This window comes from Ostrinia furnacalis, unplaced genomic scaffold (genome assembly GCF_004193835.3).
Source record: "Ostrinia furnacalis isolate ACB-3 unplaced genomic scaffold, ASM419383v2 OfSCF2973, whole genome shotgun sequence".
In the NCBI taxonomy this organism is placed as follows: Eukaryota; Metazoa; Arthropoda; class Insecta; order Lepidoptera; family Crambidae; genus Ostrinia; species Ostrinia furnacalis.
In genome coordinates, this window is record NW_021133212.1 from 18,871 (window position 1) to 36,539 (window position 17,669).

Sequence of the window (17,669 nt, forward strand, 5' to 3'; positions counted from 1 at the left end):
TCCTCTCAATAGAGACTCGTCATTTTCTGATCAATGAAAAATATTTATCGTAAAATTCTTTGTCGCACAGGTAATAACAGCTAGCCGCAGCCTCGTGCTGTGCGCGGACAGTCGCGGAGAAATGGAGTCGTGGGCGGGAGCGCTTCGGGGCGCCCTGCACCGCGGTGCCGACGTGGCTGACCTGGTCGCTCGCCTATCTTCTGGGGACCACCACTGGTGAGCAATTAGAATAAAGTGCTGCTGCTGCTATTTGCTATAATAACTAGAATAAAGCCTTAGAACTATAATGTGAATGGAGTTGTGAGCGGGAGTGCTGCGAGGCGCCCTGCACCGCGGTGCCGATGTGGCTGACCTGGTCGCTCGCCCATCTTCTGGGGACCACCACTGGTGAGCAATAAGTGGCAGTAACTAGAATAAAGCCATTAGCCATATCCATCTAGTTATTAAACTAGAGCTATGATGCTGATGGAACCGTAGGGCACGCTGCAGTTTCAATCTGCTGTATAATTTGATTCTGGTAGCTTTGAAATCAATAAAGAGTTGGTCAATTGAATTCGCGAAATAGTGACATCATAATCCTCTTTGATATACAAAATTTTATAAAAGAGGCACGTTTTGATCCCAACTAATATTATAAATGCGAAAGTAACTCTGTCTGTCTGTCTGTCTGTCTGTCTGTCTGTCTGTCTGTTACGCTTTCCCGCTTAAACCTCGCAACCGATTTTGATGAAATTTGGCATAAAGATAGTTTGAGTCCCGGGAAAGAACATAGGATAGTTTTTATCCCGGTTTTTGAAACAGGGACGCGCGCGATAAAGTTTTTCTGTGACAGACAAAATTCCACGCGGGCGAAGCCGCGGGCGGAAAGCTAGTAGTCCATAAAAAGTATATCAATGGACTAATGTGTACTTAACAAGATATTTTTTTCTTATTTTCGATCAAGATATAGCCCCTAGTTAACTAGGTGGGCATAGTCTCGTTTAATGGACTGTCGTCTGCGGTGTTTCCGGACCGATACGACCTGCAAGCTTTCAAGAAGAGAGCGTATCTTCACCTTAACGGCTGGCAACGCACCTGTAACGCCCCTGGGACTGCGGATGTCTATGGGCGATGGTAATCACTTACCATCAGGTGATCCGTCTGCTCGTTTGCCTCCTGTCACATAAAAAAATAACTATCCTATCCTGAAGTAATCGTTCGTTCGTTCGTTTCAGCCAAATGACGTCCACTGCTGGACAAAGGCCTCCTCCAAGGTCTTCTACAATGCACAGTCCTGCGCTGCCCGCATCCAGGCTCTTACCGCGACCTTTACCAGATCGTCGGTCCACCTAGTAGGAGGCCTGCCCACGTTACGTCTTCCAGCCCATGGTCGCCACTCGAGAACTTTTCTGCCCCAACGGCCATCGTCTCTACGACCTATGTGCCCCGCCCACTGCCACTTGATTTTAGCGATTCTGCCTGAAGTAATAGAAGTCTTTAATAACACCAAAATGTTGTCCCCAGGTATGCAGCAACACACGCACGTCCCACCTTCTGCAACGTGTGCCGTGAGCCCCTCGGCGCGCTGGGCACGGCGCACGCGCTGGCGTGCGAGCTGTGCAAGTTCAAGGCGCACAAGCGTTGTGCGTCGCGCGCACCGCCCTCGTGCAAGTGGAGCACGCTGGCTTCGCTCGGCCCGCACGTGGTAGAAGACGTAGAGGGGGTGAGTGGAAGCGACAGTAGTAGTGTAGTCACTAAAGTCCGGTCGCCGAGCAGATAGAATTTCGTCCAATGACCCCAAGCTACCCTACCTTATCGCTCGCGCGTAATTATATTACTGACGCGACTGTGCGACGGGCGGCCGCAGTGAGTGTGTGAGCGCGACAAAAATACAATTACACGCGAGCGATAAGGATGGGTAGCTTGGGGTCATTGGACGAAATTCTATCTGCTCGGCCGGACTTTAGCCATCTTTTGCAACGTGTGCCGCGAGCCTCTCGGCGCGCTGGGCACGGCGCACGCGCTGGCGTGCGAGCTGTGCAAGTTCAAGGCGCACAAGCGCTGCGCGTCGCGCGCGCCGCCCTCGTGCAAGTGGAGCACGCTCGCCTCGCTTGGCCCGCACGTGGTAGAAGACGTAGAGGGGGTGAGTGGAAGCGACAGTAGTAGTGTAGTAACTAAAGTCCGGTCGCCGAGCAGATAGAATTTCGTCCAATGACCCCAAGCTACCCATCCTTATCGCTCGCGTGTAATTGTATTTTTGTCGCGCTCACACACTCACTGCGGCCGCCCGTCGCACAGTCGCGTAATTATATTGCTGTCGTGACTGTGCGACGGGCGGACCGCAGTGAGTATGCGAGCGCGACAGCAATATAATTACACGCGAGCGATAAGGATGGGTAGCTTGGGGTCATTGGTCGAAATTCTATCTGCTCGCCGCCCTCGTGCAAGTGAAGCACGCTCGCCTCGCTTGGCCCGCACGTGGTGGAGGATGTAGAAGGGGTGAGTTTAGAAAAAAAATGTAGGCTGTTCCCATTGACTGTATGCAGCAGTCTCTAACATCTAAGACGACGTAAGGACAGTTCAATAATCGACGCTGCCATACCCTTACCCAGTAACCGACTCTTCCATTCCCCAGTATCCGACGCTACCATCATGCCCATGATACTAAGACCACAGAATTATACCTCTAGAATTATATCCTAGTCACCTACCACTATTAGGCGCAAGTAAAATAACTATAGGTAAATAACAGTCATAAATAGTCATTTAACGAAACATAGCCTACGTTAAGAAGTGTAGCATGTGTCACAAGTAATAAAGAAGTATTGTTCAGCAGGGATTCATTAATTTTGTATACTTTAGTCAAAAAATAAGGACCCGTAGAGTTCACAATAATATCCTGTTACTAAAAGAGCTTTTACAAACTAACATCATTTCATCCCCTGCAAATAAACTGTATTAAATCGCAAAATATTTCAATCCTTACATCATTGTAGAGAACCAACCTCATCCCCTCCCCGAGTGCACGTAAATTATGCAAGTTAGATAAGAAGCTTGCAAAGAGGCAATATTAAAGTGCAGTGCGCGCTCACCGACCCATGCATCGCCCGGAGCAAACGCGGATGCTTATCAGAGATTTACCGACTTCTAAACTTGCTAACTTAAGCTCTGATGTTTATTTATTATAAGTATCTAGCTTACTATCTACCTAACTACGATTTAGAGCACCAACTCGCAATGTATGCACTCAGAAAGTTTAACAGGAATTTCGAAACAACTGCTTCTTATTAACATACCTACCAACGGAAAACTAATTTAGTTGTATCTCTAAAACGACTAAACCGATTTGAAAAATTCTTTCACCATTAGAATCCTGCATTGTTTTTGATGAAAATAGGTAGTACGAAGTTTACCGGGTCAGCTAGTTGGATCTAAATGTATAAAGAACTAGCGGCCGCCCGCGACTTCGCACGCGTGGATCCCGTTTAACCCCCTTAGGGTTGGAGTTTCGTAAAATCCTTTCTTAGCGGATGCCTACGTCATAACATCTACCTGCATGCCAAATTTCAGCGCGATCCGTTCAGTGGTTTGGGCTGTGCGTTGATAGATCACTATGTCAGCCAGTCAGTCACCTTTGAGTTATACAGGGTGTTAGGTAAATGGGTATATGAGCCGACACTAGCCCATGTTAACATGGGCATATAAATGGTATGGTGAAGTCAGAAATTTGATAGCATCATTTTATTTTTTTTAATTTTCATACAAAATAAATTTTGTAAAATCCGATTTTTATGAAAANATGGTATGGTGAAGTCAGAAATTTGATAGCATCATTTTATTTTTTTTAATTTTCATACAAAATAAATTTTGTAAAATCCGATTTTTATGAAAATTAAAATAATTAAAATGAAAATATCAATTTTCTGACTTCACCATACCATTTATATGCCCATGTTAACATGGGTTAGTGTCGGCTCATATACCCATTTACCTAACACCCTGTATATATTTAGATTATCAGCTAATACCTAGGATACAGAACAGTATACTCCTCGTCGTAATACGTAGCTTAACCTAGTTTTCTTATTTTATTTATGACCTTTAGTTCACCTAGCTACATCATTGGATTCCACCCAATTTTCTCTTTATTCGATTCCTAGCATATAACGTTAAGAAAACCCGCTTTTCAATAAATTGATACAACGTAATCTAGTTGGTACAGTTACAGTACAGTAATTGGGTTTATATACCTTCAATAATGCCAGGTCTACCTACTGTGAAACAAAACAATTTGTATGTGATCATCATAACAATAGTTTTGTGATCTGAAATCTTTAACTGCTATATGTTTAAATTAGTCAGGCATTTTTCTGTAATGTAACATGCAACTGTATCATCATTGATTTCCTGAATATACAAGTATAAACAATAGCGGATGTCTGTATGGCATCCACCACATCTTTATTTTATGGCCCACCAGGAAGGCAATAAAAGGACAGATTTAACAGCCGCGATCGCTGAGTGGTATTGAGTTGTTCAATCAAAGAAATTGACCCATTTCTTTTTAATGACAGAATGAAAGTACCACAGAAGCGTCTGGAGTTTGCTTTTTAATTTCAATACTTTTAAAAGGTTAAAACATTCGAATGAAAGTCTATAAACTTAATTAATGATTCACATGAACACAAAATGTGGTGATCTAAATAATATATTTTTACCGCTACCACAAAACAGCTTCATTAAACATTTGAAATATAATTGCAGTGTTTTCAACCATTTGTGAAACGAACATCCATAATTAACCAGCCATCGTATTGTTGCCGCAACTGGAATAAATAATTTATTCATGCATTAAGTGTTATGAACGGCTCTATCTTTATCGTTAAATTTTTTCAGTATTTTTTAATATTGCAAACTTGTGAAATGATGGGATTTCTTTAATTAAACAATATGTATATTATGTTGAATAACTTTATAAAATGACTGATATACCTAATGAAAACTGGCCAAATCAAATCTAACCTCAAATAAACTTGGCACTCATTTAGATCTCCATTGTTTTTGCGGCGAAGCCCACAGCCAGGCATAATTTTTGTATTAATCTTGGCTTTCCTTTTTTACATTTATGTTTTGGTGGGATTTTACTTAGTACATCACATTTCAAAAACATTTTCCATCCAAACGATTTCATACTACATTTAGCTAGTCTAATAGTTAAGCTTTAGTTAGGCATATAATTATAAAATACAAGCCCGAAACAAGAAACTTAGAATGTTACTGAAGTTACAAGAATAGCCTTGTTTCGTTGGAAAACATAGAATGGAACAAGTCAGTGACTTTGAGATAACTTTATAACTTTCCCCGGGTTGAGCCCCATCTATCATGTTGTAGTCGTTTGTTATTGAAATAAGTTTGCCAGGTACAAGCACACTTACAAACTCTTTACGCGATTTCTAATAATGAGCTCCATCATTTCACCGTAGGACGTCTACTCCTGAACATTAGGCCTCCTACAATGATTGCCATGCCGACTGGTTGAAAGGAGAGCTTAAATATACATAAATTCAATAATACAAACAGTTACGGTCATGCACATTGCACACAATATTTGTATTCTAAAAGGATCGAATCCGCTGCCTCTGGTCAAATAGCAGGTCTTCTAACCACTGAGCCAAATAGGTCGAATAAAGCAATATCTGTCTAGCCATGACTTACGAGCTGTATCTAATCTGAAGAAGGATTTATAATGCCCCAGCCCGGGTGATATTTATTAAGGTGCCATGTCTTTTGTTAGCCAACAGAGAAATACTTGTAGGAAATAATATTTCATTTTGACCACCAGTAAGATACAATTTCAAACTTTCATGTTCGAATAGGGGAGTAATTTTCCTGTGATTTTGGAGAGCGATAATTGTACTTGATTTAATATTAAAGTACGTTTTTAAATAGTTTGAAAAGAGTATGTATCGCATATTCTTTATGGAATTGTGTTTTATACTTTCTTCAGTGAAAGTGAAAGCCCACAGTAACATTTGATTTTCACCCGAAAAATAGAATTTCCATTTCAACAAACGTGCAACAAAATTGAAACGTATTTTCCTTGAACACTAAACATCAAAGAGAAACCTATAGAACGCTAGAGGTAGAAATTGAATAAAAAGTTTTGTTTATTTTTTTGTAGTATAAAAGTGCACCAAGATTTTTCAATCAAGCTCACCTTTCAACCTTCAGCTAGAGAATACAATCTAGAAAGTTTATGAACAAATCCGCAAAGCACACGAGCTAAGTCGCTGTAAGGCTGGACTGCAATACTTAATGTTTGATATTAGATTCCCTGACCTTTTGAGGTTATCATGAAGTTGCAATAGCAGTTATGCAACTTTGCGCAGCAGGCTTTTAGTTTGAAAGTCTTTTTGCCTTTACAAGACAGTGGAAATATATTTCCCACCATATTTTGAACCTTATTCGCTTATTTAGGTTCAAAAACGATGAAAATTTTGATTAGGTATGTTATGACTGTTAAAGGGTTAAGATATAAACTACTAGGTCGACAGTTTATGATGTACGCACTTGCACGTACACTATCGGCACGTACAGGAACTCCATGAATTTTACATACTATGAATACATCTGTAGTTCGCACCAAGATTACTATCATTAATGCAAATGTATGATGAAAATCGACTGAAACTGAGAAAATACAGCCTCAGTTTTCTTTCTTCTTACGTACTTCAATACAATCAAAGATAGTTATTATTATGTCACTAAATAAAAAATAGCTTAATCTCCCAGTGTTTTCAACCTGTGGGTCGCGAAGCCTCTATAGGGGGGTCGCGAGAGGTCGTAAAAACTACCTCAGTAAAAATCTAAGTATGCAAATGCATAAATGTTGTGTAGATTAAAGAATTCGGCCCCTACAACATCTTCGTAAAAGGCATGAACAAAAGCGAAAGGTCGGGAGGTCGCAAAAATTTTTTTCATGCTAGGGGGGTCGCGTCATGAAAAAGGTTGAGAAACACTGGCTTAGAAAATTAAATACTTACGCCCGTATTCACAAACGATGCTTGCTTAAGTGAAGCAGCTAATCGAACGCACGGCGTTGAATAGAGCTCTGTGGTTCGTGTGTCACCCTGTGCGTCCACGCGCACTGTGAGACCTCATAGTAATGTTTGTGAATATGGGCGTTAGTGACATTCTTTTCTTTTCTTGATAAGTTTCAATTTTCAAATTGCCAGTTTTTATTGGCCAAAAGTCGCAGCTGAAATACCAGAGAAGCCATCTTAGATTCCAGGCGCGTTAAGTGTGCGTAAATAATAAATGAACAGCCCTGACACTCGCGCAGTCAAATGCTTATAATGATATCCTAAATTACACTTTGCTGAATGAAGAATGTTCACTAATTTTGTTTTTTAGCTTTCTGTATTCTCTGTTAAAAATAAAAAATACACGTGAAAGAATTATTTCGATACGTCAATTAGTTTCCAAGATATTGAATTTTAAATGTGCGGGCGGCGGCCTGCCCGCCATTTTATGCGCGTGACGTCATATTACAGTGACTGGCTCATATTTGTATGGGTGGAATCTTGCAAGCTGAATTAAGACCCACTTCCAGGCAACCGATTAAGCTGAAATTTCGCAAACACATGTGATTTGGATGACCATGCAATATTATGATGACATGGAGCTGATCTGATGATGGAGCTGGAAGGTGGCCATAGGAACTCTATAATAAAACGACTTAAATGCATCGAGTTTGGGCTCGTTCGTTTTGTATTGATGAGTATTTTAATTCTATATAGTAATCGGGGTCTAATGATAGAGCTGGAAGGTAATTCGCAATAAAACGACACAATCGCATCAAGTTTGGGTTTGATTCAATTTTAATTTCTGTGATGGGTCTGGGTGTTAATATGTATAATAAGTTTGTATTTACAAAAAAAAAAAAATATTTAAGTATGTTTATATCCGTTTTCTAGTGAGCGGACGCTGTGAATGTACGTCACACGGGGTCACGTGACCGTCGGCGGGACTCAATATTTAAGCGAACTTTGAATGCCTATAAAATCATAACTACTGGTGTACGGGCGGGAGGCAGTGGTTGTAAGGCACCGCTCCCGTGCCCGGGATATGCGGTCAGGAAGGGAACTAACTCCCTAGTGAGCCTAGAGTCCCTATTCCCTAAGACACTAAGTCCCTAGAGCCCTAGCCCTGCCTAACAATAGATACATAGATATAATAAGGGTTGATAGGAAGGAAGCTGTGCCCAGGTCGCCCAGGGCAGCAGCGTTAGGACGGCAGGTAGGCGGCGGGGACCCGCTGCCAGCCCGGCAGACTCACCGGACTGATCATAGCGACGGCTAAGGGTGTCTTGGCCGCAGCGGGGGGAAATGAGACACAACGACGGACGGTTGATATCTGTTTATTGTTATGATTCTATTGGTATTTATACATAATTTATTGATTGTACACATTTATAAGTATTTGCTAGTGTGCCGTCGGTGTAAAGTGCCGACGGTGCACGTTGAGGGTTCATGGGTCGCCCGGCGGTCGATGCTGACGGTGCAGCAGGATGTACGATCGTGCTCGTACATATTGGCATCTCGCAGAAGAAGAAGGCGCGGAGGATGCTGCACGTGGCTGCCCTGCTGCCCGATGACCGTAGACCTTGGCTGCCGGTGACTCCATGAGCGGCTGATGGCCCAGGTGGTGGACCTCTGGTTGGCTGTCCACTTGGCGTCCACCTGGCTGGTTGGTTGACCAGGCAGCTCGCGGGTCTGGCTCCTGGTGAGGCCAGGATGCTCGCGGGCCTAGCGCTGATGTGGCCTGGCACTGGTGTGGCCGAGGCTGCTGATGTGGCCTGGCACTGATGTTGCCAAGGCTGCTGATGTGGCCTGGCACTGGTATTGTCAGGCTGTTGGTGTAGCCTGGTACTGATGTGACCAAGGCTACTGGTGTGGCCTGGCAGGTGTTGCCAAGGCCGTTGATGTGGCCTGGCGCTGACGTGACCAAGGCTGCTGATATCTCCTGACGCTGGTGTGGTCAGGCTGCTGGTGTGGCCTGGCAGGTGTTGCCAAGGCCGCTGGTATGGCCTGGCTGCTGTTGTGGTCAGGCTGCTGGTGTGGCCTGGCAGGTGTTGCGGTCAGGCTGCTGGTGTGGCCTGGCAGGTGTTGCCAAGGCCGTTGATGTGGCCTGGCGCTGACGTGTGGCCAAGGCTGCTGATATGGCCTGGCACTGGTGTGACCAAGGCCGCTGGTATGGCCTGGCTGCTGTTGTGGTCAGGCTGCTGGTGTGGCCTGGCAGGTGTTGCCAAGGCCGTTGATGTGGCCTGGCGCTGACGTGTGGCCAAGGCTGCTGATATGGCCTCTGTGGTGGGGGAAATGTGGGGACACTGGTTCTCGTTGTAGTTACGCGCGACTTCATATCTATTCTCTTTCTATGATCTGAGGGTGTGACCAAGGCTACTGGTGTGGCCTGGCAGGTGTTGCCAAGGCTGTTGATGTGGCCTGGCGCTGACGTGACCAAGGCTGCTGATATGGCCTGGCTGCTGTTGTGGGGCTGCATGACCTGGCTGCTGTGTGTCCAGGCTGCAGCCTCCTGGCTGCTTGTAACTGTTGTCCGGGGTGCAGTGTCCTGGCTGCTTGGTGTTCTGGCTGTCGTCCTCTTGATAGTTTGNCTTTTAATTCATAATAGCCAATATACAGGCAAACAGTAGGTACACGTTTAGTAATGACGTCTAATGTGACACCAAAATTTTTCATACGCTGCCCATATTTTTTTCCATAAGGTGTTAAAATGCATCACGAAAAATATTCGCTAGATGACAGTACTATTAGCGTATTACTTTTGCGTTGACACTAAAACAGTCATGCCTTTCCTTGTACCTAACAGAATTAAAATGTAAGGCGTACTGAATTTATACGTGCACTGTGACTTCAGCAAATCAATATTAACACCCTCAGATCATAGAAGATCTGGGTAAACCCTTACACGCTTATAACTATTTCAAACCATAAAATTATTTTTTCTTTAGTTATATCTATTTATTTTAGTCTAATTTAACATAAAAGTAGTACAGAAAATATAAGTGCTATGTATTTCAGTGTTTTTCAGTCGGGGACACATATGTCCCTATATGCGTTAAGGTAAACATTGCCTCATATATTGAAAATAGAATACTTCGACGCTTTTATTGCAAAATAAATACAAATCACACTAAAACTACACATCAAATTTAATCAATAAGCTTATTTTTAATATTTATAATAAGAAAATAGATAGCATCATATCTTACATATTTTTATGTCTGATCCTCATCTCATCATAGACCTCTTTCTTGACGTTAGACCTACCTAACTAGACTGTTTGTTTCAAGAACAACTTTGAGTGTAGAGTCTTCCCCGTTCAGAGGAGTGCGTGTAACACGGATATTTGACATAATTTTTATGTCTTGTCCATGTTTATTTTGAATCCCATTTATGGAGAGCCTCTACTGAGGCCATAGAGTTTATAGCATTGATTCTAGGTCTCCCAAGGTCTCAGCCGTGCCGTGACTACAATCGTTGAATCTTACTTAGGAGGACAGCATCCGAGAGGCTTCGCGACTTCTTCTTATCCAAAATACCGCAGTGTCTCAAAACCTTTGACTGAAAGTCTTTGACCAATGTGTGTTGGCTTGGCGACGATGACGCACGGTACGGAGCCGTGTTCCTTCACTATGGGCCTTATGAGAAGGCTCAAAGCCACCCAAAGGATGATGAGGAAGTCCGAAGGAGACTCAAAGTAACAGACATAGCCCGCATAATTACCATACTTTCGCAGCAATGGGCAGGGCACATAGCTAGCAGAAGTGATGGCCGTTTGGGCAGAAAAATTCTTGAGTGGCGCCCATGGATAGAAATACGCAGTGTGTCAGGCCTCATGTTCCTGTGCTGCTCATATACATTCATGTATACGAGCAGTACAGGAACGATTGTTGTGGAAATCATCAGGGAAGCCTCTGTCCAGAAGTAGATACCCTTTCATCAAGGAGAAAACCATCTTCGTTGTCACTATTGTCAGTCATCATGACTTCTAAATTTCGTCTTTCCTGAGTGAAATTTCTTCAAATCGCTTTGATGGCAAATGATTTACAAAAAAATGAATGAATTATAAATTAAACATCAATTTAAACATACAAATTATAACGAGGCAAACAATATCCTTAGTAAGAACCAAGTTGCCTTTGACGCACATAGGGACACCCGTGTCCCAATACATATTTTTCCATAATATTCATTATGCATACGAAGAAAATCGAAAATATGTAATAAAACGATAATTATACTTATTAGTGAATGTAAATCGGAAGAAACATAATGGCCAAAAAGCTGCTAAGTAATATTAAAATATTTTTTAATTTTGACGTCTAACGAATTTTTTTTCACGTTTTGTGCCAGTATTTTTTTACACAAAGAATCGCGTTTTTTATTATTTATAGCGCATAAACATAAAAGATGATAATAAAATTTAAGAATTGTTGTGTATGTGTGTGCGGGCAGTCAGAATAAACCACGGTATCAAGCGCACGTCTTTTATTTAGCAGTGGCGAACGGGGAAAACGATTTGCAATTCGGTTATTATTTGACTATTACAGTGTTCATTATCAAAATGTCGGTCGGACAAGTGCGTGAATTTGATACAAAATCAGGAAATTGGTCGAATTATGTGGAAAGAATTGAAATGTACTTCTTGGTGAATAAAGTGTCAAATGAACTAAAACTACCGACATTAATTTCTGTAATGGGAGAAGACGCGTATGACTTGCTGTCCACTTTAGCAAGCCCTTCAAAGCCATCCGAGTTAACTTATAATAGAGCGGTAGAATTATTATCCGCCCATCTGCAACCCAAACCCTCAATATTAGCGGAGAGGTATAAGTTTCGACAACGACGGCAACTTCACAACGAAACTATAGCAGACTACGTCACAGAGTTGAAAAAACTATCTAAATATTGTGAGTTTAGTTCAAACTTGGATGAAAATCTGCGGGATCAACTTGTATGTGGTTTAAAGAGTGAAATAATCAGACAACGATTATTCGCCGAAGACAATTTAACTTACAATCGGGCCGTAAACTTGTCATTGTCACTAGAAGCTGCAGAGCGGGACGCAAGTGCTGTGGAGCGAAATGGTACCAAATCATCAGTAGGAGTTAATAAGTTCGGGCTCGGTGAGTGCGTTAAATGCGGAGACTACAGACACCAATCAGCTGATTGTATATACAAAGATTTCGTCTGCAGTTGGTGCAAAGAGATCGGCCACTTAAGGAGAATGTGTCCAAAAAAAAAAAAATACCAGGAAAATGGAAAGTAATCAATGGAAACGATCGGGATTAGCGGAATTTGGAGGTAGCCGTGATAGTGACCCGAAATCATCATCACGCGGAGGTCGCGTGATCAGCCGCGGTGCGGGCGGCAGAGGGCGAGGCGCGGGGCGCGGGTGGCGCGGTACGAGGCGCGGAAACCAGGATCGAGCTCGTATGTACATGTTGAGCGAGCGGGACGACATCGCGACATGGACGACAACGAGACAGAAGAAGATATTAGCGAATCTATGCATCAGTTATCGCTAAGCAATTATAAACCGGTGTGTATTGATATTATGGTCCAGAATCGTTTGTTAAATATGGAAGTCGACGCCGGGTCGGCTTTATCTTGCATAAGTAAGAATGTTTATAATCAATTGTATAACGATTTAGAATTAGAACCTTGCTGTTTACAATTAAAGTTTTATGATGGGTCAGCTACCCGGCCCCTAGGGTTTATAGAAACTTTAGTCAGTTACAATAACGTGATTAAGAGACTAGATTTGTATGTCATAGATAAAGGAACTACCAATTTATTGGGACGACAGTGGCTAGCGGAATTAAAAATTCCTATTGAAGTACCCAGACCTAAATTATCAACTCATTTCCTAGCGGAAAGGGAGCTAGACAGTAAAAGTACAGTTAATGACATTATTTCTAGGCATAAGGGCCTGTTTGACGGCACCTTAGGAAGATACTCGGGGGGCACAGCGGAGCTGTGTGTGCGAGAGGGTGCCGAGCCGATATTCTACCGGGCGCGGCCGCTGCCGTATGCGCTGCGCGAGCGCGTCGATGCGGAGCTGGACGCCATGCTGCGCGCTGGCGTCATCGAGCCCGTCGACCACTCCGACTGGGCCACGCCACTGGTCGTAGTACGCAAAAGCGATGGTAACTTAAGATTATGCGCAGATTATAAGGTAACACTTAACCAAGTTTTAGACGTCGATCGATTTCCGGTTCCTAAAATGGAAGATTTATTCAGTAATCTTAGTGGTAACTTGTTTTTACTAAACTGGATCTTTCCCAAGCCTACAATCAGATCGTTTTATCCGAGAGTTCTAGGAAGTACACAGTCATAAACACACACAGGGGATTATTCAAATATTGTCGCTTAGTATACGGACTCGCCTCGAGTCCGGGAATTTTTCAGAAAATAATGGTTGATTTATTTAAAGACGTTCCTAACGTATTAATTTTTTACGACGATATTTTGATCAAAAATATTGATTTAAAAAGTCATTTACAGACAATTGAAGTAGTATTGAATATTTTAGAGAAAAATGGATTAAAAATAAAACAAAACAAATGTGACTTCTTAGCGAAAGAAGTTCGATATCTAGGTTTCATTATTGACAGGAATGGAGTTCGGGTGGACCCAGATAAAGTAAAAGCGATCTCGAACATGCCTCATCCCAATAACGTGACTGAGTTAAAATCATTTGTAGGGATGGTAAATTTTTATGGCAAGTTAGCGCGAAACAGTGCTAACAGTAGACGCGAGCGCGCGCGGCATTGGCGCCGTGCTGGCGCAACGAGAGCCAGGTTGCGCGGCCAAGGAGCGGGTTGTCGCCTACGCCTCGCGTGCGCTAACCACACATGAATTACACTACAGCCAAATACATAAAGAGTAGAGATGGGCTGACTAGTCGCCGACTANGATGATAAAGTTGATAGCTTTCTTGGTTGCTACCATTTGATGATTTGATAATGATGATGTTAAGACCGCGCTCAGTGAAAATGTTAATTCACGAGTTGGTCAGTTTTGCTACATTGCTCGCGAAGTGTTATGAATGAATGATATTACGTAACAAATAATAATGTTACTGAAATTAATTGATATTCCCGATTGATATGGGAAGACCAGTGTATGGTCGATGTTTCGATAATGCTAAATGCTGTAAGAAATGTTTGAGCAGTCGGGATTTGGAGTGGTTGTAAGGCACCCCTTCCCGATGCCAAGTAAATAAACTGATAAGACCGACTGTAGGGTCCTGAAGGTTACTGATGATAATGATCCGGCTCGAAGAGCCGTTATCTTAGCCGTTATTTTTTTGACGTTATCTTGTTTTCTACGCGCTGATTCCAGTATGGTAAATTTGGTTTCTAAGAAATGTAATAATTCCTCAAGTGTTGGTAGCTCTCTAGGGTCGTTTACAGACTCCACGTAATCTGTATATGATTGGGTATCCAATTTTTGTGTTAAAATATGCACAAGAAGAGGATCCCACGAGCTGATGTCAATTCCCAAATTTTTTATGGCGTTGAGACATTCCAGAGTATTATCGTGAATACGTTTGAGATGCGCTGCTGTTTGTTGATGCGCAACCGGGATGTTGATGATATCAACCGTCCGTCGTTGTGTCTCATTTCCCCCCGCTGCGGCCAAGACACCCTTAGCCGTCGCTATGATCAGTCCGGTGAGTCTGCCGGGCTGGCAGCGGGTCCCCGCCGCCTACCTGCCGTCCTAACGCTGCTGCCCTGGGCGACCTGGGCACAGCTTCCTTCCTATCAACCCTTATTATATCTATTAGAGATGGGCCGACTAGTCGCCGACTAGTCGGGAAAGCCGACTATTCGGCATCATTTGTAGTCGGCCGACTAGTGACGACTATTCGGCAAAAAATGCCGATTATAATCGGCACATTACAAAATTAAATATTATGTGAATGAAATAAAACTCATAATCACCAAGATGATTGTGAGGTAGACTAAGGGCGTTTATGTAAACCACTTTTGACTGCAAAAAATCAGTAAAAAGTGGTTTCATCTGATTTAAAATTTTGACAATCAGTCAAAATTCATACGAAGTTAAAATTACTTAAAATTACCAGGAAATCATCAAAAATGTGTAAAGTTTATGTAATTTATCCATTGCCGGAAGACGAAGCGTGGGCAGGCCTCCCACTAGGTGGACCGACGATCTGGTGAAGGTCGCGGGAGGTGCCTGGATGGTGCTTTGTGGAAATCCTTGGGGGAGGCCTTTGTCCAGCAGTGGACGTCTTTCAGCTGAAACGAACGAACGAATTTGTCCATATAAAAATTATGACACTTTTTCGGGGAAAAAATGCATGGAATTGCATACCTACCTATCCTGCAGGGAAGTGGTAGATTATGTGGGGCTCCTCTTGTCGGAAGGATAATGAATACTCACATAAATAACCCCTGAGATCGCCTTAGTGTGAAGAACTATGGGAATCCAGACAAAGCCATCAACTATCACAGTCCGTCCCTATGGCAGCCCTGCCTATCCGACGGTGATGGTAGAATCTAGATATTCATATTTCTTTGAGAAATCTAGATATTATTCTTCGGACAAGTAGGTATTACAATGATCGGCATTGCCGATTAGTCGGCCGACTAATCGGCAATTTGAAAACCGACTAGTCGGCTAGTCGGTTAGTCGGCAAAGACCATAGTCGGCCCATCACTAATAAAGAGGCGTTAGCAATTATCTTTGCGGTCGATAAATTCCATAAATACTTATATGGAAGGAAATTCCTTCTCCGTACGGATCATAAACCACTGGTAAGCATATTCGGGCCCAACATCGGAATACCTACAGCGGCAGCTAGTCGGTTGCAACGCTGGGCCATTAAGTTGTCAGCTTACGATTTCACAATCGAATACATTCGGACTGATAAAAATACAGCTGATGTTCTTTCACGTTTGATTGAGTCGCAAAAAAGTGAAGTACTTTCCACAGAGACAGACTTGGCAGAGCAAACTTATTTGCATTTCTCCTCAGAAGCGCTGTTATTAGATTATAATGTGCTTAAAAGGGAGACTCTCAGCGATCCGATATTAAGTCGCGTCCTAAGTTATATAGTCGACGGCTGGCCATCAGATACCGAAATCAAGGAACTTAAACCTTATTATAACAGGAAAACCGAATTATATTGTGAATTAGGGTGTATATTATGGGGTCACCGTGTTGTAATACCGTACTCACTCAGGAAAAAGTTACGTACCTATACGTGGGTTAACGTATTTAGTGATAGTAGACTCGTGGGTTCTATATTGGCTCACATAAAATTCTAAATCCTATTCTTTGTCTTACTACCGATTTGTGTTCATAATAATCTCTCTTCATAATTTTATTTTTCATACTTTTTTTATTCATACATTTTTATTACTACCAGCATCGGAGCTCATAACAGTTAGTAGGTAATCATATTTTTTTATCAATACTGTTACTACCAAGAACCATTTAAAATACATAATTTTTATTTTCAGATCTTTTTTCTTCATAACATTCATTGATCATATTGTTTTAATTAATTATGTTGTTACTAAGATCATACTTCAACTCATTTGTTGTTGTTCAGAATAATTTACTTTTTAACAGACATACTCGTATCTTTAAAAAAATCATATATAATTTAATAGAGTAGATAAGCATGCAGAGCATGCAGCAGGAAAGCAAGCATGCAGCATGCATTGGTATCTCCTCGTCTCCGGCGCTGCGGGATGTGCAACCATCGGCGCCTTCGGCGCCTCGGCGACCAGCCTCAACCGCTCCAGCTCGCCCGGGCGCCTGAGCCTCGTTACAGCGGGCGAGGGCTGCCCTCCCTCCGCGCCTCCGGCTTTTAAATTACACTCTAGGGGTAGGGCAGACAAGACTACGTGGAGTCGGTTTTGCAGCGATTCGTTTCTGTCACTTTAGTTTTGTGGCACAAAATATTGCCTGTTTTGGACCATTTCAAATTAATTTAATGTTAAAATACGATTTAATACGAATATAGACATCATGATTTTCAATAATATGGATAAATACACTTATTAGTAATAAATTTATGAAAACAAATATTAGGATACATCACATTTATGAATANTATCTATGTATCTATTGTTAGGCAGGACTAGGGCTCTAGGGACTTAGTGTCTTAGGGAATAGGGACTCTAGGCTCACTAGGGAGTTAGTTCCCTTCCTGACCGCATATCCCGGGCACGGGAGCGGTGCTTTACAACCACTGCCTCCCGCCCGTACAACTGGGTATTTTTGAATGAAATAAAAACTAATGTATTTGTAAATGTAAAAGCTTAACTGTAACATAGGTTTCAAGTGATTTTGCATACCTAGTAACATTCTCAATTGTCTACGTGATCACGGGGTGTATTTTAAGCACCTGTCAATCAGGATTAACTGGTGTGCCATGTAAGTAAGAACTAATGTAAGGAGTGCTTATATGTATTATGTCTAGAATTATACGAAAGTTGTCTAATAGTTGTCTACTACTTTAAAAACATGGCTCAAGAGTACTCAAGACCAAGTGATTGTAGATTCCTATACAAACATGTGCTCTACTTTGGATTCTTACCAGGCACCTGTGGTTGTATCTATACTTCG

The 17,669-nt window shown here is 42.3% G+C and overlaps 1 protein-coding gene across 1 annotated transcript in view; it reads left to right on the forward strand.

The window, feature by feature from the left end:
* The first annotated feature begins 1,510 nt into the window (after nt 1-1,510).
* The window catches only part of LOC114356834 (diacylglycerol kinase eta), a 47,347-nt gene continuing 31,188 nt past the window's right edge, over nt 1,511-17,669 (forward strand). The window contains exon 1 of the mRNA XM_028310194.1: nt 1,511-1,702. The gene's annotated coding sequence lies outside the window, so the exon portion shown is untranslated. The remainder of the gene's footprint in view (nt 1,703-17,669) is intronic.